This window comes from Bombina bombina, chromosome 3 (assembly GCF_027579735.1).
Source record: "Bombina bombina isolate aBomBom1 chromosome 3, aBomBom1.pri, whole genome shotgun sequence".
NCBI classification, from domain to species: Eukaryota; Metazoa; Chordata; class Amphibia; order Anura; family Bombinatoridae; genus Bombina; species Bombina bombina.
This window is the reverse complement of record NC_069501.1, coordinates 192,407,638-192,435,502: the sequence shown is the minus strand read 5'-3', so window position 1 is coordinate 192,435,502 and position 27,865 is coordinate 192,407,638. Positions and strand designations below refer to the sequence as shown.

Genomic DNA, 27,865 nt, shown 5'->3' with positions numbered 1-27,865 from the left:
TCTGAAGAAAAATTTAGATTTTATCTACAAGCAAGTTTTGGGTATAGCCGTATTCCACGTCATTCTTTGCAGTTGGATAGTGGTGGCTTTAAAGCAGTTAGGAACTTGTAAAGAGGTACTTGCTGCATTTTTCTAACAATTGCTGCCCTAGTTTAGAAAGCCAGAGTTGTCTACTCTGTTCTTTCTTTTTCAAAGGTCTCTGTGAAGAACTGTGTCTTCTAATACCTTGTAACTGTCTACATGCCGGACAGGGGAGCAGGTAAGTGCTTTTTCTTCCAGTTGGGGAGACCATGCACTTAACAAATTAAAACACTGCTTTTTTATTGGGACATAGATAATCCTGCTGTATGGATTACACTGGGGCATAAGGCAGGCACTGTAGCATTTGTGAGACTAACATTTAAACTCTTTTAAAAAGAAAGGGTAAAATGTTTTTATTAGGCTTTATTTTTTGACACATATTTACTTGATAAAACAATACAAGTTTAAACTAAAAATAAGGCTGAATTTTCTATTTCAGTAGCTTATTCATTTCCCCTTTGCTTTAAAATAACACAATGCAACATTTTAAACTGTCAGGTTTAAAAAAAAACTTATATTTCTGGTACTCAGTGCACCAGGAAGCTATTTTTAGTGCCTCTCTGTATAGCAGCAATAATTTGAGCTTGGCAGTTGCGGTCACATGACCGGCTTTACTTCATAATGTTTTTGAGGAAAGAGTTGTTTTTCTCCATTTCTGGGTGATCCGGTCTTAATTGGTAGCGGTAAGGCACCTCAGTAATTGAGGTATGGGGTTGCCTGCGGGGTATTTTAGAAGTTTATTTGATGTTTATTAAAAAAAAAAATCTTAACTTTTCTCACATAATTTTAGCTGTGGATCGATCCTAATTTGGAATAAAATTTACAGTGTATTTTTTCCTTGGCTTATTTTAATTGAATATTAAAATCTTTGAAACTTATCTGTACAAGTTTATTTACTGCTTCACAACATATCTGATATGGAGCAAGAACCGGCTATCATAAATTCATGCTTATTATGTTTAGATGCTCAATTTGCAACTCCTATGCAATTTTGTTCTTCATGTGTCCAGAAAACCTTGCAAAATAAAGGTAACATTTTTGAGCCTAATGTCTATCAGGATGATGCTGTTCAAATAATACCTGGGCTTTCTCCTGCTACGTCCCAAGCCTTAATGGTGTCACATGCTGTGCCCTGTGGTTCCTAGACTATAACTCCTAGTGGAGTTTATTTAAAAGCAGAAATTGCTGCCCATGTATCTTCAGCGGTATCTGCGGCATTAGCTGCCATTCCCAGATTACAGGGAAAACGCAAGAGGAAATCTAGAAATTCAGAAAGTAAGGTGCCTGTCCTCAGTTCTACTTCCCAAGTTGCCCTTTCTCATAAGTCTGATGAGGAAGATACAGCAGGACTTTCTGAGGGTGAAATCTCAGATTTGGACAATATAATGCCTTCTTCTGAGACTGAGGTGGTATCCTTCAGATTTAAGCTTGAACACCTTTGTGTATTGTAAGGAGGTTTTAGCTACTTTAGATGACTCTGATACCCCTGTCGTTGTCACTCCTAAGAAATCTAGTACATTTAATAATTTCTTTGATGAACCTTCCACTTCAGAGGTTTTTCCTGTGCCGGACCATGCTAGGGAGATTATCTCACAGGAATGGGAGAAACCAGGGGTGTCTTTTTCCCCGTCTCCCATTTTTAAGAAAATGTTTCCTGCCAAGGACTCCATTAAAGACCCTTAGTATACTGTACCCAAAGTTGAAGGGGCCATTTCCACTCTGGCTAAAATAACCACTATTCCTACTGAGGATAGCTGCTCTTTTAGGGATCTGATGGACAAGAAGCTAGAGGTTTATTTGAAAAAGATTTATGTTCATCAAGGTCTCCAATGGCAACCTGCGGTGTGTATTGCCACCGTGACTAGTGCAGCATATTATTGGTTCAACGCCTTGTCTGATTCTCTTCAAGTAAAGCTCTTAAGTTGGCCAATTACTTTATTGCAGATGCCATTTTACAGGTTGTTAGACAAGGAGCTAAAACTTCTAGTTTTGCTGTCCTAGCCTGCAGGGCGTTATGGTTGAAATCCTGGTCTGTGGACGTTTCCTCTAAAGTCAAGCTTCTGGCAATTCCTTACAAGGGCAAAACCTTGTTTGGACCCTATTTGGCAGAAATTATCTCTCATATTACGGGTGGAAAAGGGTCTTTTCTACCTCAAGATAAGAAGAATAGGCCTAAAGGATGTCAGAGTAATTTTCGTTCCTTTCGTAACTTCAGAGGAAAGCCTTCCCCTTCTTTTTCCAAGCAGGAACAATCCAAGTCTTCTTGGAAACCCAATCAATCTTAGAACAAGGGGAAACAATCAAAGAAACCCACAGCTGATTCCAAATCAGCATGAAGGGTTTGCCGCCGATCTGGGATCGGATCAGGTGGAGGGCAGACTTTCTCAGTTCCCTCAAGCCTGGATATGAGAAATCCAAGATCCCTGGACTGTGGACATAGTATCCCAGGGTTACAAATTGGAATACAAGACTTTTCCTCCCAGAGGCAGATTCCTTCTCTCAAGATTATCTGCAGACCAGATAAAGAGAGAGGCGTTCTTGAAATGTATACAACATCTTTCCTTCCTGGGAGTGATACTTCCAGTTCAGGAACAGGGTCTTGGGTTCTACTCCAATCTATTTGTGGTTCCCAAAAAAGAGGGAACTTTCCATCCCATTCTAGACTTGAAGTGTCTAAACAAGTTTCTCAAAGTTCCATCCTTCAAGATGGAGACTATACGCTCCATTCTTCCTTTAGTACAAGATGGTCAGTTCATGACAACCATAGACCTAAAGGATGCGTATCTTCATGTTCCTCTTTACAGGGACCATCACAGATTCCTGAGATTTGCCTTTCTGGACAAATATTTCCAGTTTGTGGCCCTTTCATTTGGTCTAGCCACGGCTCTTTTGGCAGTGATCCGTTCTCGTGGAATTGCTGTGACACCCTACCTGGACGACATTTTGGTTCAGGTGCCATCTTTTCAACAAGCAAAATCTCACATAGAGATAGTGTTGTCTTTTCTTCGTTCCCACGGATGGAATGTGAATCTGGAAAAAAGCTCACTTTCCCCTGCTACAAGAGTAGTGTTCTTAGGGACCATAATAGATTCTCTATTGATGAAGATTATTCTGACAGAGGTCAGGAAAAACAAAATCATTTTCTCTTGCCTCTCTCTTCAGGCTACTACTCATCCTTCAGTGGCTCAATGTATGGAGGTAATCGGTCTGATGGAGGCTTCCAAGGACATAGTTCCTTTTGCTCGATTCCATTTGAGAGCTCTCCAGTTGTGCATGCTCAGATAATGGAATGGCGACCATGTGGATCTATCTCAGAGAATAGAGTTAGATCAGTCATCAAGGGATTCACTCCCATGGTGGATTTCTCAGGAACATCTGTCTCAGGGCACATGCTTTCAGAGACCTTCCTGGGTGATCATGACCACAGACGCCAGCCTGCTGGACTGGGGAGCAGTCTGGAACTTGTTAAAAGCTCAGGGCCTTTGGACTCTGGAGGAGTCTGCTCTTCCCATCAACATCTTGGAGTTGAGGGCGATTTACAATGCTCTATTGGCTTGGTCTCAGTTGTCCTCAGCCCAGTTTATCAGGTTCCAGTCAGACAACATAACCTCTGTGGCTTACATCAATCATCAGGGAGGAACTTGGAGTTCCTTAGCCATGAAGGAGGTTACTCGGATTCTTTAGTGGGCAGAGACCCACAATTGCTGTCTATCTGCCATCCATATTCCAGGAGTAGACAACTGGGAAGCGGATTTTCTAAACAGACAGACTTTTCATTCTGGGGAGTGAGAACTCCAACCTGAGGTGTTTTCCCGCTTATTCCTCAAATAGGGGGTGCCGGAGTTAGATCTGATGAAGTCCCGTAAGAACTCCAAGCTTCCAAGTTATGGTTCAAGAGATCCGAAGGCTGTTCTGATAGATGCTCTGGCGGTTCCTTAGGTTTTCAGGTTGGCATACCCGTTTCCTGCCTTTGCTCTCCTTCCATGAGTCATTGCTCGTATCAAACAGGAGAGGGCGTCGGTGATTCTAATAGCCCCTGCGTGGCCTCGCAGGATCTGGTTTGCAGACCTAGTGGAGATGTCATCTCTCCCACCTTGGAGACTACCTCTGAGGAAGGACACCCTGATTCAGGGCCCCTTCCTTCATCTAAATCTAATTTATCTGAGGCTGACTGCTTGGAGATTGAACGCTTAATTCTGTCTAAGCGTGTTTTTTCTGAGCCGGTCATTGAGACCATGATTCAGGCTTGCAAGCCTGTTACTAGAAAGATTTGCCATAAGATATGGCGTAAATATCTTTATTGGTGTGAATCCAAGGGCTAATCTTGGAGTAGAATTATAATTCCTAGAATTTTATCTTTTCTTCAGGAAAGCCTGGAGAATGGATTGTCAGTCAGTACCCTGAAGGGTCAGATCTCTGCTTAAGGATTGTCACCAGTCCTCTTTGTCTGTTTCTCTAGGAAACGTAAAGGTCAGAAAGCTACTGCTACTATTCTTTCTTTTTGGTTAAGAAGTATAATTTGTTTGGCTTATGAGACTGCTGGACAGCAGCCTCCTGAGAGAATTACGACTCCTTCCACAAGAGCTGTTTTCTCTTCTTGGGCTTTCAAAAATGAAGCTTCTGTGGAACAAATTTGCAAGGCTGCAACTTGGTTTTCTCTACATACTTTGCCTCGGCTGAGGCTTCTTTTGAGAGAAAGGTTCTTCAAGCAGTGGTACCTTCTGTTTAGGACTGCCTGTCTTGTCCCTCCCTATTAATCCGTGTCCTCTAGGTTGGGTATTGGTTCCCAATAGTAATTACTCAAGCCGTGGACTCACCATGTCTTAGAAAAGAAAAACAAAATTTCTTTCTTTCCGGATATGGTGAGTCCATGGCCCCACCCTTTATTTTAAGACAGTTGTTCTTTTGACTATAACCTCAGGCACCTCTACACCATGTGTTACTCCTTTTTCTCCATTTCCCTTTGGTCAAATGACTGGGGGTTGTGGGTAAGGGAGTGATACTTAGCAGTTTGACTGTGGTGCTCTTTGCCTCCTCCTGCTGGCCAGGAGTGATATACCCAACAGTAATTACTCAAGCCGTGGAAATAAATACATTTATCAGGTAAGCATACATTTTGTTTTTTTAACCTTTTTTTAATGTTAAATGGATATCTTTTTTTAAATACATTTCAGTCACACACAGCACACAGTTTATACTAATCATGAGCTTAATCTGTGCTGTGTGTGACTCAGTAAAAGCTTGTGCTTTTACCTTGGACTGGAAGAGCTGCCTGTAACTCATCTTGGGAATCAGTGATTCAGTGACTCATTAGGACAGGAGGGAATCAGACTAAGTGGAGGGAACTTTAAGTGCTGGCAAAAGAGTGAGGCAGGGAATGAAAAAGCTCATTTGTCTATGATTGTGTATTGTGCAATCTAATACATTCACACAGTTTAAATATCAAACATTTCATGTTAGATATACAGGGAATGCAGAATTATTAGGCAAGTTGTATTTTTGAGGATTAATTTTATTATTGAACAACAACCATGTTCTCAATGAACCCAAAAAACTCATTAATATCAAAGCTGAATAGTTTTGGAAGTAGTTTTTAGTTTGTTTTTAGTTATAGCTATTTTAGGGGGATATCTGTGTGTGCAGGTGACTATTACTGTGCATAAATATTAGGCAACTTAAAAAAAACAAATATATACCCATTTCAATTATTTATTTTTACCAGTGAAACCAATATAACATCTCAACATTCACAAATATACATTTCTGACATTCAAAAACAAAACAAAAACAAATCAGTGACCAATATAGCCACCTTTCTTTGCAAGGACACTCAAACGCCTGCCATCCATGGATTCTGTCAGTGTTTTGATCTGTTCACCATCAACATTGCGTGCAGCAGCAACCACAGCCTCCCAGACACTGTTCAGAGAGGTGTACTGTTTTCCCTCCTTGTAAATCTCACATTTGATGATGGACCACAGGTTCTCAATGGGGTTCAGATCAGGTGAACAAGGAGGCCATGTCATTAGATTTTCTTCTTTTATACCCTTTCTTGCCAGCCACGCTGTGGAGTACTTGGACGCGTGTGATGGAGCATTGTCCTGCATGAAAATCATGTTTTTCTTGAAGGATGCAGACTTCTTCCTGTACCACTGCTTGAAGAAGTTGTCTTCCAGAAACTGGCAGTAGGACTGGGAGTTGAGCTTGACTCCATCCTCAACCCAAAAAGGCCCCACAAGCTCATCTTTGATGATACCAGCCCAAACCAGTACTCCACCTCCACCTTGCTGGCGTCTGAGTCGGACTGGAGCTCTCTGCCCTTTACCAATCCAGCCACGGGCCCATCCATCTGGCCCATCAAGACTCACTCTCATTTCATCAGTCCATAAAACCTTAGAAAAATCAGTCTTGAGATATTTCTTGGCCCAGTCTTGACGTTTCAGCTTGTGTGTCTTGTTCAGTGGTGGTCGTCTTTCAGCCTTTCTTACCTTGGCCATGTCTCTGAGTATTGCACACCTTGTGCTTTTGGGCACTCAAGTGATGTTGCAGCTCTGAAATATGGCCAAACTGGTGGCAAGTGGCATCTTGGCAGCTGCACGCTTGACTTTTCTCAGTTCATGGGCAGTTATTTTGCGCCTTGGTTTTTCCACACGCTTCTTGCGACCCTGTTGACTATTTTGAATGAAACGCTTGATTGTTCGATGATCACGCTTCAGAAGCTTTGCAATTTTAAGAGTGCTGCATCCCTCTGCAAGATATCTCACTATTTTTGACTTTTCTGAGCCTGTCAAGTCCTTCTTTTGACCCATTTTGCCAAAGGAAAGGAAGTTGCCTAATAATTATGCACACCTGATATAGGGTGTTGATGTCATTAGACCACACCCCTTCTCATTACAGAGATGCACATCACCTAATATGCTTAATTGGTAGTAGGCTTTCGAGCCTATACAGCTTGGAGTAAGACAACATGCATAAAGAGGATGATGTGGTCAAAATATTAATTTGCCTAATAATTCTGCACTCCCTGTATTTTAAAAAGTTTTAAACAGATTAATGCATTTATCTGAACTGTATATAATAATCACATGGTTTAATAGGGAAACAGTTGTGACTGAAAAAGAAAAAAAAACAGCATAATTTATTGTGTGTTTGTTCCTCTTCACAACACTGATTCCCTATTAAAGTGTGTGATACAAAGATCTGTTGCTGCATGCAACTTCTCTCTGAACCTAAAAAGCTGCTGACACATTCAGTACTAAGTGTGTCACTTACTACGCCTGGCTTGCAGAAGATGAACCATGATTCAATTCAGTGATTCAAATCATTTGACTGATCTGATCCAAATGATTTGAATCACTAAAAAGAATCACTTTGCCCAAGTCTACTTCTAAACCAATGTGCCAACAAACTTGTATACAAATACAATACAGCCCCGACAAGCTTTCTGTAACGCCTCAACCAATAGGATGAGAGTAGATTCATGGACCCTTCATGTGTTAGAGCTTAGCACAAAGCCAGCAACTGCCATTGCACAAAGCAGTCTGAATACCATGGGAGAGGGGAGGAGTAAGGTGACGCTGCATCTCTAACAGTGTATAAGGCTCAACATAACCAACTAATCAATAATGAAAATCGTTTCATTATCGATTTTTATTGATTAGTTGTTTCAGCCCTAGATAGAGGACAGAATGAGAGGGAGGTGGCTCTGTGGGCCATTATAGGAGGAGGATGGAGGAAGCTACTCATTTTGCCGGGACAGTCCGGGACATATAAATGGCCAGGACTGGGTCCCAAATTCCGGGACTGTCGTGGTAAAAACGGGACAGTTGGCAACTACATGTCATATTTATTACATGCTGTGGCTCTGTCACATTAAAAGCGCTAAAATAGTATTGAAATAAACTGTATCCAGTTTCTATACTGAGAATTACTATATTTCGAAAGTCAGATAAATTGAGTATTACTAAAGACAGATACATTGAAAATGCAAATGGATATTTATGAAAAGTAAAATAAATCTGTTATTGTCTAGACACTTCACTATATTTCCATTTTTCAAAATGAAACTTTGCAACTTGTGTTTTCTTTATTAAGAGTGAGAATTAAATATAGTTTTAAAACAAAAATATAGTTAAGTCAAAAATATATTTACTAAAAAAATATTAAATATTCCAGGATCATCGCATTTTCAAATTTGAAGCTATGTAGGTTAGAAAAACATATAAAATAAAAATAATATTCCACAAACCCTCAAACATAAGGGGTGTGTAGGGTAGCAAAGTCTCCTGTAACTGAGTTTAGGGCCTGTGCATTGCAAGGTAGTGAAAATCCATGGTTCAGTGTGTTAGCAACAATGTTGCAAAGTAAGGGGAGGTCTTAGACTTACCAGTTATAAGGGTAGTTCTAGAAGAATCCTGCCTCTTCTTCCTGGGATTTTCAACGAAGAAAGTTTCCCTCCCTCCCAACCCCCTTTGCTCATTGGCTGTAGAGCTAACAGTTCAATGGCGTCATTCAGGCAAATGGCTTCCTAGTGGTTGCTGGTTTAGTAGGCTAAAGGCGGGGATAGGGTTAGTTGGCCTAATCGATGTAAGCAGGGTCGGCTCCAGAACGAATGAAATGGGGGGGCATTTTTTTCTGACGAGGGGGCACGCATTTACAAAGCATATATGAAAGTCAAAATAAGAGCAGACCTACATATTCTGCAGGAAAGTGTAGCTTCTAGCTGGCTTATCCCCCACTAATAACATTTGGAGAATATGTGCTAAATCACTAGGTAAAAGAATGAAGTCTAAATCTTATGCAGTGCACTAAAACAGAGCCATTAAACTTGAGACCCCCAGTGCAATAGCTCCTTAAAAACAATTCACCTCTTAATCACCATGATCCAAATCCCCTAAACTCAGATGTACTGTAGGACACACTATATGTCATATAGTGTGTCCTACAGTACATCTGATTATATAATCTGACCTGCACATATTTACACATTTTATGCACATATCGTAGTAATAATAAATGGTTAGGATTTGGCAAACAACTTGTTTATTGCCACTTAATAAATTAATTAAATCTTTTTGTAGGGAGAAGTTCTTTTTATTTCCAGGCACAGACACAAATAAGTTAGTAAAATGCCTGAATGGGTAAATGGATGAATGTGTGAATGAATGTGTGAATGAATGTTATTGATGAATGGATTGCTGAAGGAGTTTAGCAAGCTTTATCTGCTGTTGCCAAGATTATTTTAAACTTTGCTGCCTGGCCCTTTAGCACAATAGTATAGTTTAGTATAAACATAATAAATGTTAAATAAAGCATAATATAAAAAAAAGTATTAAATACAAATGTGTCAAAATAGTGTGCTGCTCTTTTTTTATATTAATGTTCTTCCAGAAATGTATAAATACAATATATATTATGGATATATGGTATATATATATATATATATATATATATATATATATATATATAATAAAGAGGTTCCCTCTGTCTCCCACACACACAGCCCCCTCCCCAGTACCTTAAATAAATATAAATATCATCCCTTATATACAAATATATAATATTATAAAGAGGTTCCCTCTGTCTCCCACACACACAGCCCCCTCCCCAGTACCTTAAATAAATATAAATATCATCCCTTATATACATAATATTATAAAGAGGTTCCCTCTGTCTCCCACACACACAGACCCCTCCCCAGTACCTTAAATAAATATAAATATCACTCCTTATATACATAATATTATAAAGAGGTTCCCTCTGTCTCCCACACACACAGACCCCTCCCCAGTACCTTAAATAAATATAAATATCATCCCTTATATACATAATATTATAAAGAGGTTCCCTCTGTCTCCCACACAAAGACCCCTCCCCAGTACCTTAAATAAATATAAATATCACTCCTTATATACATAATATTATAAAGAGGTTCCCTCTGTCTCCCACACACACAGACCCCTCCCCAGTACCTTAAATAAATATAAATATCATCCCTTATATACATAATATTATAAAGAGGTTCCCTCTGTCTCCCACACAAAGACCCCTCCCCAGTACCTTAAATAAATATAAATATCACTCCTTATATACATAATATTATAAAGAGGTTCCCTCTGTCTCCCACACACACAGACCCCTCCCCAGTACCTTAAATAAATATAAATATCATCCCTTATATACATAATATTATAAAGAGGTTCCCTCTGTCTCCCACACACACAGACCCCTCCCCAGTACCTTAAATAAATATAAATATCACTCCTTATATACATAATATTATAAAGAGGTTCCCTCTGTCTCCCACACACACAGACCCCTCCCCAGTACCTTAAATAAATATAAATATCATCCCTTATATACATAATATTATAAAGAGGTTCCCTCTGTCTCCCACACACACAGACCCCTCCCCAGTACCTTAAATAAATATAAATATCATCCCTTATATACATAATATTATAAAGAGGTTCCCTCTGTCTCCCACACACACAGACCCCTCCCCAGTACCTTAAATAAATATAAATATCATCCCTTATATACATAATATTATAAAGAGGTTCCCTCTGTCTCCCACACACACAGACCCCTCCCCAGTACCTTAAATAAATATAAATATCATCCCTTATATACAAATATATAATATTATAAAGAGGTTCCCTCTGTCTCCCACACACACAGACCCCTCCCCAGTACCTTAAATAAATATAAATATCATCCCTTATATACATAATATTATAAAGAGGTTCCCTCTGTCTCCCACACACACAGACCCCTCCCCAGTACCTTAAATAAATATAAATATCACTCCTTATATACAAATATATAATATTATAAAGAGGTTCCCTCTGTCTCCCACACACACAGACCCCTCCCCAGTACCTTAAATAAATATAAATATCATCCCTTATATACATAATATTATAAAGAGGTTCCCTCTGTCTCCCACACACACAGACCCCTCCCCAGTACCTTAAATAAATATAAATATCACTCCTTATATACATAATATTATAAAGAGGTTCCCTCTGTCTCCCACACACACAGACCCCTCCCCAGTACCTTAAATAAATATAAATATCACTCCTTATATACATAATATTATAAAGAGGTTCCCTCTGTCTCCCACACACACAGACCCCTCCCCAGTACCTTAAATAAATATAAATATCACTCCTTATATACATAATATTATAAAGAGGTTCCCTCTGTCTCCCACACACACAGACCCCTCCCCAGTACCTTAAATAAATATAAATATCATCCCTTATATACATAATATTATAAAGAGGTTCCCTCTGTCTCCCACACACACAGACCCCTCCCCAGTACCTTAAATAAATATAAATATCACTCCTTATATACATAATATTATAAAGAGGTTCCCTCTGTCTCCCACACACACAGACCCCTCCCCAGTACCTTAAATAAATATAAATATCACTCCTTATATACATAATATTATAAAGAGGTTCCCCCTGTCTCCCACACACACAGCCCCTCCCCAGTACCTTAAATAAATATAAATATCATCCCTTATATACATAATATTATAAAGAGGTTCCCTCTGTCTCCCACACACACAGACCCCTCCCCAGTACCTTAAATAAATATAAATATCACTCCTTATATACATAATATTATAAAGAGGTTCCCCCTGTCTCCCACACACACAGCCCCTCCCCAGTACCTTAAATAAATATAAATATCACTCCTTATATACATAATATTATAAAGAGGTTCCCTCTGTCTCCCACACACACAGCCCCTCCCCAGTACCTTAAATAAATATAAATATCACTCCTTATATACATAATATTATAAAGAGGTTCCCCCTGTCTCCCACACACACAGCCCCTCCCCAGTACCTTAAATAAATATAAATATCACTCCTTATATACATAATATTATAAAGAGGTTCCCTCTGTCTCACACACACACAGCCCCTCCCCAGTACCTTAAATAAATATAAATATCATCCCTTATATACATAATATTATAAAGAGGTTCCCTCTGTCTCCCACACACACAGACCCCTCCCCAGTACCTTAAATAAATATAAATATCATCCCTTATATACATAATATTATAAAGAGGTTCCCCCTGTCTCCCACACACACAGCCCCTCCCCAGTACCTTAAATAAATATAAATATCACTCCTTATATACATAATATTATAAAGAGGTTCCCTCTGTCTCCCACACACACAGACCCCTCCCCAGTACCTTAAATAAATATAAATATCACTCCTTATATACATAATATTATAAAGAGGTTCCCTCTGTCTCCCACACACACAGACCCCTCCCCAGTACCTTAAATAAATATAAATATCATCCCTTATATACAAATATATAATATTATAAAGAGGTTCCCTCTGTCTCCCACACACACAGACCCCTCCCCAGTACCTTAAATAAATATAAATATCATCCCTTATATACATAATATTATAAAGAGGTTCCCTCTGTCTCCCACACACACAGACCCCTCCCCAGTACCTTAAATAAATATAAATATCATCCCTTATATACATAATATTATAAAGAGGTTCCCTCTGTCTCCCACACACACAGCCCCCTCCCCAGTACCTTAAATAAATATAAATATCATCCCTTATATACATAATATTATAAAGAGGTTCCCTCTGTCTCCCACACACACAGCCCCTCCCCAGTACCTTAAATAAATATAAATATCACTCCTTATATAAATATAAATAATATTATAGAGAGGTTCTCTTTGACAGACACACTCAGTCACACACCTTATACACAATTTTATAACATTATAGAGAGGTTCCCTCTGCTCTGCCACACACATACACACAGCCTCCCTATTACCTTATATAATATAGGATACACAACCCCCTCCTCAGTACCTTACTATATTGCAAGAAGGTTCCCTCTGTCTCCCACACACACAACCCCCTCCTCAGTACCTTACTATATTGCAAGAAGGTTCCCTCTGTCTCCCACACACACAACCCCCTCCTCAGTACCTTACTATATTGCAAGAAGGTTCCCTCAGTCTCACACTTACAGATACGTTTGCAGCTAGATCCCATACGGCTGAAGGACCTGTGATGTGAGGGCTGTGACTTTATTGGTACTTTAGCTGGAAGGGACCAAGCCAGATAATACATTTTGCTGTATACATTATTTGTTACCTGAGCTTGCTGCTTTGTAAAATACATGGGAGGCAGCATGACAGCTAGGTCTGATGTGTGCACTGAGAGGTGAGGATGGGGGAAATGACCCATAAAAAGTACCTGCCGGCACTACAGCTGCCTTAGAGCAATGCTTCAGCTGCTGCCCTAAGTAAATGCCTTGTGAATGTGTGCCTAGTGCAGAATACACCTTACACTTAGACTGACTGAGCAAAACAAATGTAAATAACATCACTGCTGAATGTGATGTTTTTTCTCACCGTGACCAGCCTAGTCTTGCTGCTTCTTTCCTCCTTGCATCACCTCACGCTGATTCCCTCTCACGAGTCAGCTCTCACTCTTCCCGCGCTGGGACTCTGGGTGGGAGGAAGTGATGAGTGTCAGGGAGAATGCAGCGTCATCATGTGAGGCCAGCTGGATCAGTCAGTCATCTTCAGCAGTGCCAGCCACCTATTGTGAAAAAGGTATAGCTAAGTCATACCCCAGCCTTCCACTGCACTGACTGACTGAGTGCACAAGCCCCGCCCCCAGAAAAGGTGCGGGGCAAAAAAATAAAACATTTTAAGTTAAAAAAAAAATAAAAAAATAATTTACAAAAATCCTGTGTTTTGAGGGGGCACAGCATTCCATTTGGGTGGGCATTGCCCCCCAAAGCCCCCCCTTGGAGCCGACCCTGGATGTAAGACCTTGGCGGTAGTTTTTGCGCTTCCTGGGGGTAATTGCTGCAAGGCTTTTTCCTCTCAGTGCCTTATAGGTAGAAGCAAGAGCCAATTTTTATCTCCTAGCGGTGGGAGGTCGTGGCCATAAACACCTGAGGGCAGAGTGACCGTGAGGGGTGACAGTCGGGCTAATGGGCGGGGAGATGTCTTCAGGTCGTGACCTGGGGGGCCCCCGCCCCGCGGGTCTGCTGGCTGAAGATCCTTTAGGATGTTTGCGCCTCCTAAACGGAATGGGGTGGAGCCTCGTTTTGCGGCCCCCCTTTGCAGTTTGCAATTCCATAACATCTGGCTGCGACCTGTAGTCATATGGAGATATTATTACTAATTTACTAGGCCTCGAATGCCACCACAAGTTAAGTGTTTTAGTTATGACTTCAGTTGAAGTCAGGTTTATTTAAATGTTAAATAAACATGACCATGGTATGGTCTTATACCCAGCTCTCTGTGTCCGTGTGTTTATTGTTATTAGAGTGTAAGTTAAATAAGTTATGGTTTAAAGGGTTGTAGCTACCAGATAGAGCATCAGCCCTTAAGAATGTGAAAATAATTAAGATATGGAAATGAAAGCACACTATGAAATTGTTTTCAAAGCTGTCAGGTTATATTTTTTATTTTCTCACACAAACTTTGTTAATGTTGTAAATTTAGGCCTCCATTACATATAGAGCGTCGTCTCATTCCAGTCAACAGAGGGGCTTGTTTCTGGCCTAGCGCAGTCCACCTTCTCCAGGCTCCTAGGGGAGGTTTTGACTGCTCTAGATAACCAGACACAGCGATACATTCATTTCCGTCCTACCCCCCAGGAATGGAACAGTCTTAAACAAGGCTTCTATCAACTGGGGGGTATTCCCAATGTCATGGGGGCAATTGATTGCACACATGTGCGTATCGTGGCCCCACATGAGGAGCCATTCCTCTGTATTAACAGGAAAGGATTTTACTCCTTGAATTGCCAGATGGTCTGTGATACCACTATGAAATTCACACATGTGTATGCAGACTTTCCAGGGAGTGCCCATGATTCCTACATCCTGTGCCAGACCTCCTTATTCCAGCTTTTTGATTCTGGAACACACTCGGGAGGATGGCTGCTTGGTGAGTATGCACTACCTTCATTCTGTCTGTATATTTCTACTAAAGGGACACTAAACCCAAAATAATTACGTCATGTTTCAGATAGAGAATACAATGTTAAATAACATTACAATTTACTTCTGTTATCTCATTTGATTCATTCTTTAGATATCCTTTGTTTAAGAAATAGCAATGCACATAGATGAGCCAATCACATGAGGCATCAATGTGCAGCCACCAATCAGCAGCTAATGAACATATCTAATATGCTTGTCAGCAAATTATATCAATAGAATGGAGCAAAATACATAATAGAAGTAAATTATAAAGTTGAATAAAATTGCAGGTTCTTATTAACTCATTAAATAAGAAATGTGTGTTTCATGTCCCTTAAAAGGACATTTTCTTAAAATGGCATGTTCTATCTGAATCATGAAAATAGAATTTTGTCTAGACTAATCCTGGCATAAAAGTAAATTGCTTACAATGCACCAATTTAATGTTTCTCCTACATTGGTGTGTCCGGTCCACGTCTTCATCCTTACTTGTGGGATATTCTCATTCCCTACAGGAAATGGCAAAGAGAGCACACAGCAAAAGCTGTCCATATAGCCCCCCTCTGGCTCCGCCCCCAGTTATTCTCTTTGCCGCTCTGAACAAGTAGCATCTCCACGGGGATGGTAAAGAGTATGTGGTGTTAGTTGTAGTTTTATTTCTTCTATCAAGAGTTTGTTATTTTAAAATAGTGCCGGTTTGTACTATTTACTCTACAACAGAAAGTGATGAAGATTTCTGTTAAAAGAGGAGTATGATTTTAGCACCAGTAACTAAAATCCATTGCTGTTCCCACGCAGGACTGTTGAAACTAGAGAACTTCAGTTGGGGGGAACAGTTTGCAGGCTTATCTGCTTCAGGTATGATCAGTCACTTTCTAACAAGACCTAGTAATGCTAGAAGACTGTCAGTTTTCCCTTATGGGATAGGTAAGCCATTTTCTTAGACTCAGTAACAGAATTAAGGCTTATAAATTGGGCTCTATGTCTATGCTGGTTGACACTATTGTGGGCTAAATCGATTAATTTTTGTCATATTTATATGACATTTGGAGTGTTTTGCAAACTTTGAAACACTTTTGGGAACGTTTATTTGCGCCTGGCAGTTGTTTAGATGCCTAATCTTGTCAGAAAGGCCCCTTCACTCTGATATGCAGAGAGAGGAGGCCTCATTTTCGCGCCTCAGTTACGCAGTTACTTTCTCTAGACAGTGCATGCAGCTTCACGTGAGAGGGTCCAGTGGCTTAGAAAAGGACAGAAAGGCTTATTACTGTGGTGAATAACCCCTAAGGAAGGTAAAAGCCGCAGCAAAGTCTGTGGCAGGGACTGTAGTGTGTTTAAACCGGTAAATTGAGATTATTGCTCAATTAAGGGTTAAGATTTTGGTGTGCAATACTTTCAAAGCATTAAGACACTGGGGTATAAATTTCATAAAGATCGGATATTTCTTTGATAGTTTTTCGATCATTCAGAAATAAAGTATGCTCTTTTTATTATTTAAAGAGACAGTAACGGTTTTGTTTAAAATTGTTTTTATTGCATTAAAAACCTGCCTAAGTCTGTCTAACATGTCTGTACCTTCAGATAGCATATGTTCTGTGTGTATGGAGGCCAAGGTGGTTCCCCCATTAAATGTATGTGCAAATTGTGCCATGGCGTCCAAACAAAGTAAGGACAGTACTGTCACATTTAATAAGGTTGCCCAAGATGATTCTTTAAATGAAGGTAGTGGGGATAGTTCATCATCCTCTCCTTCTGTGTCAACACCAGCTTTGCCCGGGCAGGCGATACCTAGTACATCTAGCGCGCCAATGCTTGTTACTTTGCAGCAATTAACAGCAGTAATGGATAATTCTATAGCAGCACTTATATCCAAACTGCCAGTATTTCCTAGAAAGCGTGATTGCTCAGTTTTAAATACAGAGGATGAGCAAGTTGGCGCTGACGATAATTTATCTGTTATACCCTCACATCAGTCTGAGTTGGCAGTGAGGGAGGGTCTGTCTGAGGGAGAAATTTCTGATTCAGGAAAAATTTCTCAACATGCAGAACCTGATATTGTGGCATTTAAATTTAAGCTAGAACATCTCCTGCCCTGCTAAAGGAGGTGCTAGCTACCCTTGATGATTGTGATTCTTTGGTGATTCCAGAGAAATTGTGCAAAATGGACAAATTCTTAGAGGTCCCAGTGCACGCTGATGCTTTTCCGATACCCAAGAGGGTGGCGGACATAGTGACTAAGGAGTGGGAGAAGCCAGGTATACCTTTTGTTCCCCCTCCTATATTTAAGAAAATGTTCCCCATTGTCGACCCCAGAAGGGACACATGGCAAACGGTCCCTAAGGTAGAGGGGGCAGTTTCAACGTTAGCTAAGCGCACAACTATTCCTATAGAGTAACGCTTCCTAGCCTAAACCAGCATGGAAACCATTACAAGGCTGGAACAAGGGAAAACAGCCCAAGAAGCCTGCTGCTGCTACCAAGACAGCATGAAGAGGTAGCCCCCGATCCGGGACCGGATCTAGTAGGGGGCAGACTTTCTCTCTTTGCTCAGGCTTGGGCAAGAGATGTTCTGGACCCCTGGGCACTAGAAATTGTCTCTCAGGGGTATCTTCTGGAGTTCAAGGAACTTCCTCCAAGGGGAAGGTTCCACATGTCTCGCTTATCTTTAGACCAGATAAAGAGACAGGCATTCTTACGTTGTGTAGGAGACCTATTAAAGATGGGAGTGATACACCCAGTTCCAACAGCGGAACAAGGTCTGGGGTTTTACTCAAACCTGTTGTAGTTCCCAAAAAAGAAGGAACTTTCAGGCCAATTCTGGATTTAAAAATTCTAAACAAATTCCTCAGAGTTCCATCATTCAAAATGGAAACCATTCGGACGATTTTACCAACGATCCAGGAGGGTCAATATATGACTACCGTGGACCTAAAGGATGCATACCTGCATATTCCTATCCACAAAGATCATCATCAGTTTCTGAGGTTCGCCTTTCTGGACAAACATTACCAGTTCGTGGCTCTTACGTTCGGTTTAGCCACTGCTCCCAGAATTTTCATAAAACTGCTAGGGTCCCTTCTAGCGGTCCTAAGGCCGAGGGGCATTCTAATTCAAGCGTCGTCCCTTTCCAAAGCAAGGGCTCATACAGACATTGTTTTAGCCTTTCTCAGGTCTCACGGGTGGAAGGTGAACATAGAAAAGAGTTCCCTGTCCCCGTCCACAAGGGTTCCCTTTCTGGGAACAATAATAGACTCTGTGGAAATGAAGATTTTTCTGACAGAGGTCAGAAGGTTAAAGCTTCTAAATGCTTGTCGAGCTCTTCAATCTATTCTTCAGCCTTCCATAGCTCAGTGCATGGAGGTAATAGGACTAATGGTTGCGGCAATGGACGTGGTTCCTTTTGCTCGAATTCATTTAAGACCATTGCAACTGTGCATGCTCAAACAGTGGAATGGGGATTATGCAGACTTGTCTCCCCAGATTCAAGTAGACCAGGTAACCAGAGACTCACTCCTCTGGTGGTTGACTCAGGATCACCTGTCTCAGGGAATGAGTTTCCGCAGACCAGAGTGGATCATTGTCACGACCGACGCCAGTCTCTTAGGCTGGGGCGCGGTCTGGGACTCCCTGAAGGCTCAGGTCTATGGTCTCGGGAAGAGTCTCTTCTCCTGATAAACATTTTGGAACTGAGAGCGATATTCAATGCGCTCCTGGCTTGGCCTCAACTAGTGAATTCCAGGTTCATAAGATTTCAGTCGGACAACATGACGACTGTAGCGTACATCAATCATCAGGGGGGAACAAAGAGTTCCTTGGCGATGAGAGGTATCCAAGATCATCAAATGGGTGGAGGATCACTCCTGCCATCTATCTGCAATTCACATCCCAGGAGTAGACAACTGGGAGGCGGATTATTTGAGTCGTCAGACTTTCCATCCGGGGGAGTGGGAACTTCACCCGGAGGTCTTTGCCCAGTTAACTCAACTATGGGGCATTTCAGATATGGATCTGATGGCGTCTCGTCAGAACTCTAAGGTTCCTCGCTACGGGTCCAGATCCAGGGATCCCAAGGTGACACTAGTAGATGCATTGGTGGCGCCTTGGTCGTTCAATCTAGCTTATGTGTTTCCACCGTTCCCTCTCCTTCCCAGGCTTGTAGCCAGGATCAAACAGGAGAAGGCCTCGGTGATTCTAATAGCTCCTGCATGGCCACGCAGGACTTGGTATGCAGACCTGGTGAATATGTCATCGGCTCCACCATGGAAGCTACCTTTGAGGCAGGATCTTCTAGTACAGGGTCCATTCGAACATCCAAATCCAGTCTCTCTGCAACTGACTGCTTGGAAATTGAACGCTTGATTCTATCTAAGCGTGGGTTTTCAGATTCGGTTATAGATACTCTGGTTCAGGCCAGAAAACCTGTGACTAGGAAAATTTACCATAAGATATGGCAAACATATATCTGTTGGTGCGAATACAAGGGATACTCTTGGAGTAAAATTAGAATTCCTAGGATACTTTCCTTTCTCCAAGAGGGTTTGGATAAAGGTTTGTCAGCTAGTTCTCTAAAAGGACAGATATCTACTCTGCCGCCGTGCCAGATGTACAGGCGTTTGTACAGGCATTAGTTAGAATTAAGCCTGTTTACAGACCTATGACTCCTCCATGGAGTCTAAATTTAGTTATTTCAGTTCTTCAAGGGGTTCCGTTTGAACCTTTGCATTCCATAGATATTAAGTTACTATCTTGGAAAGTTCTGTTTTTGGTTGCTATTTCTTCTGCTAGAAGAGTTTCCGAATTGTCTGCTTTGCAGTGTACTTCACCCTATCTGGTATTTCATACATATAAGGTAGTTTTACGTACTAAGCCTGGTTTTCTTCCGAAGGTGGTTTCCAATAGGAATATTAACCAGGAAATAGCTGTTCCTTCTCTGTGTCCGAATCCAATTTCGAAGAAGGAACGTTTGTTGCATAACTTAGATGTAGTTCGTGCTTTAAAATTCTATTTAGAAGCAACAAAGGATTTCAGACAGACATCTTCTTTGTTTGTCGTCTATTCTGGTAAGAGGAGAGGTCAGAAAGCTACTGCTACCTCTCTTTCCTTTTGGCTAAAAAGCATCATCCGTTTGGCCTATGAGACTGCCGGCCGGCAGCCTCCTGAACGAATTACAGCTCACTCTACTAGAGCTGTGGCTTCCACATGGGCCTTCAAGAATGAGGCTTCTGTTGAACAGATCTGTAAGGCAGCGACTTGGTCTTCTCTGCATACTTTTGCCAAATTTTACAAATTTGATACTTATGCTTCTTCGGAGGCTGTTTTTGGGAGAAAGGTTTTGCAAGCTGTTGGTGCCTTCCATTTAGGTTACCTGACTTGTTCCCTCCCTTCATCCGTGTCCTAAAGCTTTGGTATTGGTTCCCACAAGTAAGGATGAAGCCGTGGACCGGACACACCAATATAGGAGAAAACAGAATTTATGTTTACCTGATAAATTTCTTTCTCCTACGGTGTGTCCGGTCCATGGCCCGCCCTGGCTTTTAGTCAGGTTTAAAATTTTTATTTTTCCAGTACACTATAGTCACCACGGCACCTTATGGTTTCTCCTTTTTCTCCTAACCGTCGGTCGAATGACTGGGGGACGGAGCCAGAGGGGGGGCTATATGGACAGCTTTTGCTGTGTGCTCTCTTTGCCATTTCCTGTAGGGAATGAGAATATCCCACAAGTAAGGATGAAGTCGTGGACCGGACACACCATAGGAGAAAGAAATTTATCAGGTAAACATAAATTCTGTTTTTTGTAAAATATATATTTTAAATGAAATCCATGTTATGTCCCTTTAAGCACATGATGAACCTGTAGTAATCATAATACATATGTTACATGACAGGTGACACAGGGTACGGCTGCAGACCATGGCTTTTAACCCCCTTGGCACACCCCCTTACAGAGCCACAACTCAGGTACCAGGAGGCCCACAAACAGACCAGAAATGTATTAGAAAGGAGCTTTGGCCTACTCAAAACCAGATTCAGGTGTCTGGATTTGAAAGGTGGAGCTTTACAGTATAACCCCAACAAAGTGTGTTCCATTTTCAATGCATGTTGTATTCTACATAACATTGCTGTGGACACTCGTATATTGGGGGACATAGAACCAGAAAAAGATCAGCAGCTGGTTCCTGTACCTGAGGATGTGGACAGGGGGACACTGAGGGGAATGAAGTGAGGGACTTTGTCATCCGTGAATTCTTCACCTCACCTGTAAGTTACTTGTTCATAAGTACAGTAAACCGTAACATTCACATGTATTATGATGTTTGACTGTACCTCACCAACCATTGCATGTGTATATATCATGTCTTGCAGAATTACATACTGCGGATTTCCACTGCATGTAAGTGAAACTACTATATCCCACCCCCTTTCCCTTAACCACCCTAATTACTGAAAATGTCTCATTTGTTTAATTCATGTTTAGGTCACTATGATTTATTGACTATCATTAATAAGAATGAAAATGGATGTTTATACCTTATGTTCACACCTTATGTTCACACCTTATGTAAATACATTATTATTTATATATATATATATATATATATATATATATATATATATATATATATATCCATGTGTCAATTTATATTGGATGTGAGAAACCTTGATTTACATCTTTTAAGTGAATATTACTATATGTACCCTTCATACACAACTATGTGATGTGGTTTATAGAACATGAATATGTCATAAACATGATAATATTACCTTTGTTTGCCATTTCCACACAGGTCATTGTCATGTTCTGTCTCAGGATATCATGTGAGAGCCTCATTGTCTGGAACAGTTGCTTTAAAGGAAGGTTAGTAGAAGCCATACTGATTGAAAATGAAAACAAATTTATTTAAATAACAAAATACTTTGTTTAAGCAAATACTTGCAGAATATTTAAATATGCTACTCAGGTATGTTAAGACCACATACAGCAGGAGTGAAAATAAAGAAAACTAGTAAGCAGAGATGCAGATTCAAAAAGGAAAGTCTTTCTCTTGGTAATAACAGAAATGTAAGATTTGCACAAGGCAGAAAACAACTTGTAAACAGGTAGCAGGTTTAAAGGTAAAGTCTTTCTCCTTGTAATTGCTGAGTCCAGGAATTGCACAAGGCAGGAAACAACTTGCAAACTGGTAACAGGTTTAAAGGTAAAGTCTCTCTCCTTGTAATTGCTGAGTGCAGGAATTGCACAATGCAGGAAACAACTTGCAAACTGGTAACAGGTTTAAAGGTAAAGTGTCTCTCCTTGTAATTGCTGAGTGCAGGAATTGCACAATGCAGGAAACAACTTGCAAACTGGTAACAGGTTTAAAGGTAAAGTGTCTCTCCTTGTAATTGCTGAGTGCAGGAATTGCACAATGCAGGAAACAACTTGCAAACTGGTAACAGGTTTAAAGGTAAAGTCTCTCTCCTTGTAATTGCTGAGTGCAGGAAATGCACAAGGCAGGAAACAAACTTGAAGATTGGTAACAGGTTTAAAGGTAAAGGTTTTCTCCTGGTAATACCTTATAAACAGGTGCAAAGGAAATCCTTCTCCTGGCAATGGCCAAGTGCAGGAATTGCATAAAGCAGGAAACAAACTTGTAGATTGGTAACAGGTTTAAAGGTAAAGGCTTTCTCCTGGTAATACCTTGTAAACAGGTGCAAAGGAAATCTTTTCTCCAAAGAAATACAGGAAACAGGTTCTGACTTGACAAAACAGATCCAATGTGAAGACACTAATGCAGACTAAAAGCCATCCTTAAATAGGGAGGTTTTGCACAGGTTGGTTCTGATTAATTCCAGAATTGAGAACACCTGTGTGTTGCACAGGTGTAATAACAAGTAAGGCAAATAGTTATTTATCAGATCTCATGCTATTGTTGGAACTGGCTGTGGCTCAACATGTAAGCAAACAGAAATAGCAACCACAGAGCCACAGGTTCAAATCCCTATACAGCCCTTCTTAGCAGAATGCCTCCCAGACCTTTTCTTTTTCTTTTTAGTCTGGAGGCTTGGTTCATGACAGTCATATTATATGTTTCAACAATATTAGTGTACTAAAACACACCTCACATGGATGTGGATGACAATTATATGGTAAATAACAGAGGACAAGATTTATGGTGAACTATAAGAATATTTATTTATTTTTTGGCTTCTTGGATGAGGGAGCTGAGGTGGCTGTAGTGGATTTCCTTGTTCTCCTGGTTTGAGAAGATTCTGCTGTTTCTGCTGGTGTGCTGGCCACAGATGATAGGCTGGAGGCAGTGTCCTGCTGGTGTGTAAAGTGCTCAACCAACACACCCAAGAGTTGATTTTGTTCTCTCCATCTATTGTACATTTGCATCTGCATATCAGACAGAATTCGCATCATCTGTGATTGGTTATGAACACTTGCACTTAACGATGCTGCCATGTCCCTCTGCAGCTCTATGCTATGTTGTTGTCTCCTCTCTTGGTTCCTGAAGAACCTCTCTTGGCCTCTTTGTATGTTCTCCGTGCTTGTTATGAGCCTCCTCTGGAGTGCAATGTATTCCTTACCCAGGGGTGAATACAATGCATCCACAGGCTCTTAAGCAGCAGGGCTTCTATGTGCTTGTGAGGCAGGGTCACCTGCATCTGCTGTTGCCTGAGGTGCAGGTTCAGCTGCATCTGCTGGTTCTGTTGGGACAGGTTCAGCTGCATCTGCTGGTTCTGTTGGGACAGGTTCATCTGCATCTGCTGGTTCTGTTGGGACAGGTTCAGCTGCATCTGCTGGTTCTGTTGGGACAGGTTCAGCTGCATCTGCTGGTGCTTGAGTACTTTCAGCTATATTTTCATCTGCAGATGGTGGAGCTCTCCCAAGTGATGAGGATGGTGGAGCTCTCCCAAGTGATGATGATGGTGGAGCTCTCCCAAGTGATGAGGATGGTGGAGCTCTCAGGGTGGATTGATAGTCCCACTGATGACCAGTGTGTGACCACTCAGCCTGTCCAGTTGGCACTTCTTGTGACATAGTCTGTGTGTAAAAGCCATGACTCCCCTGAGATTGTGTATTGTGTTGGGGGGGTAAATACATGGACCCTTTGTGGCTGTCTTGGCTCCCCCTCAAATCCAAAAGAAGAATATTCCTCTGGCCAGGAATCTTGCCAGGGGTCATATGGCAATGGTGGTGGCATCACTCCCGGGTCCTCAACTGAAGCCATCCAACCATGCTCATGCCTGGGAGCATACTGTTCATGTGTTTGCCTGAAGACTGGTGGTGGTGGCTGCATGCCTGTGACTGGTGGTGGTAGCTGCATGCCTGTGACTGGTGGTGGTGGCTGCATGCCTGTGACTGGTGGTGGATGCTGCATGCCTGTTACTGGTGGTGGTGGCATGCCTGTTTGTATCCTCGTGACAGGAGGTTCTGTGGAGGAGTCAAATGATGAGAGGGATTAGTACAGTCATATATATGTCCATGTGGGCATACAATGTACATTGATACATGCTAGGGCCTGTACTGATTCTCATGTCAAACTCTATAACATGCATGTGCACATTGTGATTTGTGATATGAGGGATTTTAATATGCGCAGTATACAGGTATGTGTTTCATACAATAGTTATGTGTACATGTCAATGATGGAGAAAATCTGTTCTTTAAGTGACACTATGGTCACACAATTTACTTTAGCCTGATGTAGGCACTGAACCTGCTTTCTTGAGCTAAAAGTATTGTGATGGCTACAGCGTCCATTTACTGAAAACTCATGTGGCTTGTGGCCTGTGTTACTCTGAGACATGTTAGTATTGCATTATTTCACCTCATATCATGAATTGCATTGTGTTAAGTAGCATTAATGTCAAATCTAATTGTAGATGTTTTTGTTAGTAGGCCAAATACCATGCTCCTCATTGTGTACATGAATGTGTGATATTAAAGGATGTTATATCTCAAATACATATAATACTGGTGTGTGGGATGTGACTCACCAGCATGATGTGCATAAAACTACTCTTTATTGAGACTTTACCAGTGACGTGCATTCATAAGAGGCAGGTGAGGCAGTGCCTCCCCTGGCCAATGTTGGAATTACAGCCTTTTTTCTAACTAAAAAAAAAAAAATGCTTTTTTTTTTTCATTTTTTTTTTCATATTAAAAGGTGACCCCCCCTACCCCCCACCCCTGCACCAAATTCAGTATTTATTGCAATTTTATTGTTTTAAAAAAATAACATAATATTAAGTTACTACATTCATATTGCGCAAGAAGGTAGAGGCCAGCTATCCTTCCATTGCGCAATATGAATGTAATTCTCTGTTATGTTATGGGCTGCTTTAGAGACTGCCACCCAGTGGGGAATAATAGCTAATGCAGCAGTCTCTATTGCAGCCCATAACTGCTCCCACCGGAGGCTAGCCTCGGGAGCCCTGCCTGCCTGCCCCTCAGCCAATCAGACATCAGTATGTCTGAGTCTCTAGGCTGAGTTGCCAGGCGGGAAATAGATGCGCAGCCGCATGTGAGTGCTCTGCTCTCAGAGTGAGTCAACTGTCAGCCCAGGAGTAGAAGTGGACATGGAGTCAGTCAGTGGACAGGACGTCAGGACTCAGGAGAGGAGTAGGAGCTGAACAGAGGAGCGTGCACTAGCCACTGAGGTAAGTGACAGATGGTCATGGTGGGTCCGGTCAGCTCAGCAGTCAGATTCAGCACGGCCACACACCTGCTCCTGCTGCAATACACTTTTTTTATTAGGATCATCATGATCTCTCCTCTGGTCTGGGGCACTCCGTGATTGTTAAGCAAGATGTGTTTACAATTTCATTCACTTCAGTAAATTATGTGATGATCGTGATTTTTTCCTGATCTAAGGGACTTAGGGTAAAGATGCATGCCATTTCCAATAGAGTAAATAGTTTTAAAGTTTAACACTACTTTCTCTATGGAAACGCTAATGATTCTTCACCTTCAGTCCCTTTGATCAGGAAAAAATCACGATCATCACATAATTTACTGAAGTGAATGAAATTGTAAACACATCTTGCTTAACAATCACGGAGTGCCCCAGACCAGAGGAGAGATCATGATGATCCTAATAAAAAGTGTATTGCAGCAGGAGCAGGTGTGTGGCCGTGCTGAATCTGACTGCTGAGCTGAGGGTGTGTAATTGTGTAGCTGCTGCAATAGGCACAAAATACACTACAGTATCTCCCTTCAGCCTTCTCCTGTAACTTGAAAGTATAGAGAATCCTGCAACAATTTTTGCATTGTATGCAGGTTGCAGGGCTAGCTCAGCTCTGTGTGTTATGCTGCCAGCATTCTCCTCTAAACAGTGTAGCACACAGAGACGATCAGCTTCTATGATCTGTCTGTCTTAGTGCTATCTTTTCTCATAGCAATAACGTTATGCTGCCTGCTTTCCACAAATAACTTATAGCAGTGCAGGTTAAAGGTTAGTTCCTCCCTCATTCTCCCAGGGCTCCTCCATAACAGACTTGAGAAGTGAGCTAACTTACAAGGTTAGTAAATGTAAGGCTTTTAGAACTTAAAGACTGTGTGAGTTTCTTAGTTTAGAATAACTAATTTTAGTCAGAGCTAGAAATAACTGTTGTGAGCACCCAGTACAATAAGCTTAATTACAGTTGGTCTCATACCCCATCAGGAAATAGTTTGCCTTACTGTTTAGTATTAGCATGAGTAGTATTAGTGTTTCTAAAGTTTGTATTTTAATGAATTATTTTAAATTTATCCTGATAAGTGGAAGGGAGGGGGGGGGGGCAGAATATCCTATTTTTCCATAACAGAAAACACATCTGGTATACACTGTTTTTCTTCATCATTAACACTTTATTTTTTTGTTTTTACCAATCAAATTGAGTCCCTTTTTTAGACTAATGTGGTAGTAACTGGTTCTGTTTTCATTTTTCCAGTAATAAAGTTAATGTTTACTGGCTAATCACTAAGTCATTGTCATTTAATTAATTTATATGAGATAACTATCCCATTAGTATTTGCAGATTTGTTTCTTCTTAAAAAGTCCCAAATATAATGTCAGTGGCATCATTTGTATGTTGTACACAAATGGTGTCTCACTGGCATAAACAAAATGTATATAAATATATATAATATATAATGTATATAAATAGGAGAATGATGGGGACTGTTTAATATACATTGTTATATGTGCTTAGTTTGCTCATGAGGGAGTTTTCCAACTATTAAATAAACTCCATATAATAAATGGCATGGGAATTATTTCTAACTGGAAAGCTCTTTATTATTAGTGAAACAAGGCGAGTATTTTTGATTTAGTAAAAATGAATACATACTATGTGAAAGAAATCTGTCTGTGTATGAAGCTCAACAGTTTCTTTTTTATACAGCAATTGTATTATAATAATTCTATATTATATAATGTGTGTGTGAGACTTTGTGTGAGAGAGACAGCATGTCAGTCTGTGTCAGTGTGAGTGTGTAAGAAAAGAGAATGTGAGAGACTGCATGAGAGAGTGTGTGAGAGACTGTGTGATAGAGGCAGCATGTGAGTCTGTGTCAGTGTGAGTGTGTAAGAAAAGAGAATGTGAGAGACTGCATGAGAGAGAGTGTGTGAGAGACTGTGTGATAGAGGCAGCATGTGAGTCTGTGTCAGTGTGAGTGTGTGAGAAAAGAGAATGTGAGAGACTGCATGAGAGAGAGTGTGTGAGAGACTGTGTGATAGAGGCAGCATGTGAGTCTGTGTCAGTGTGAGTGTGTGAGAAAAGAGAATGTGAGAGACTGC

General features: G+C 40.9%; 1 protein-coding gene across 2 annotated transcripts in view; it reads right to left on the bottom strand.

Annotated features, from left to right (window-relative positions):
• Window positions 1-13,529, bottom strand: part of NIT2 (nitrilase family member 2) — a 183,925-nt gene extending 170,396 nt beyond the window's left edge. Inside the window, exon 1 of one of the 2 annotated variants that reach the window (XM_053706061.1) lies at window positions 13,511-13,529. The gene's annotated coding sequence lies outside the window, so the exon portion shown is untranslated. Of the gene's footprint in view, window positions 1-13,123; window positions 13,139-13,510 lie in introns of those variants that run through there. The other variant, XM_053706060.1, reaches the window with a different exon arrangement.
• Window positions 13,530-27,865: the final 14,336 nt, after the last annotated feature.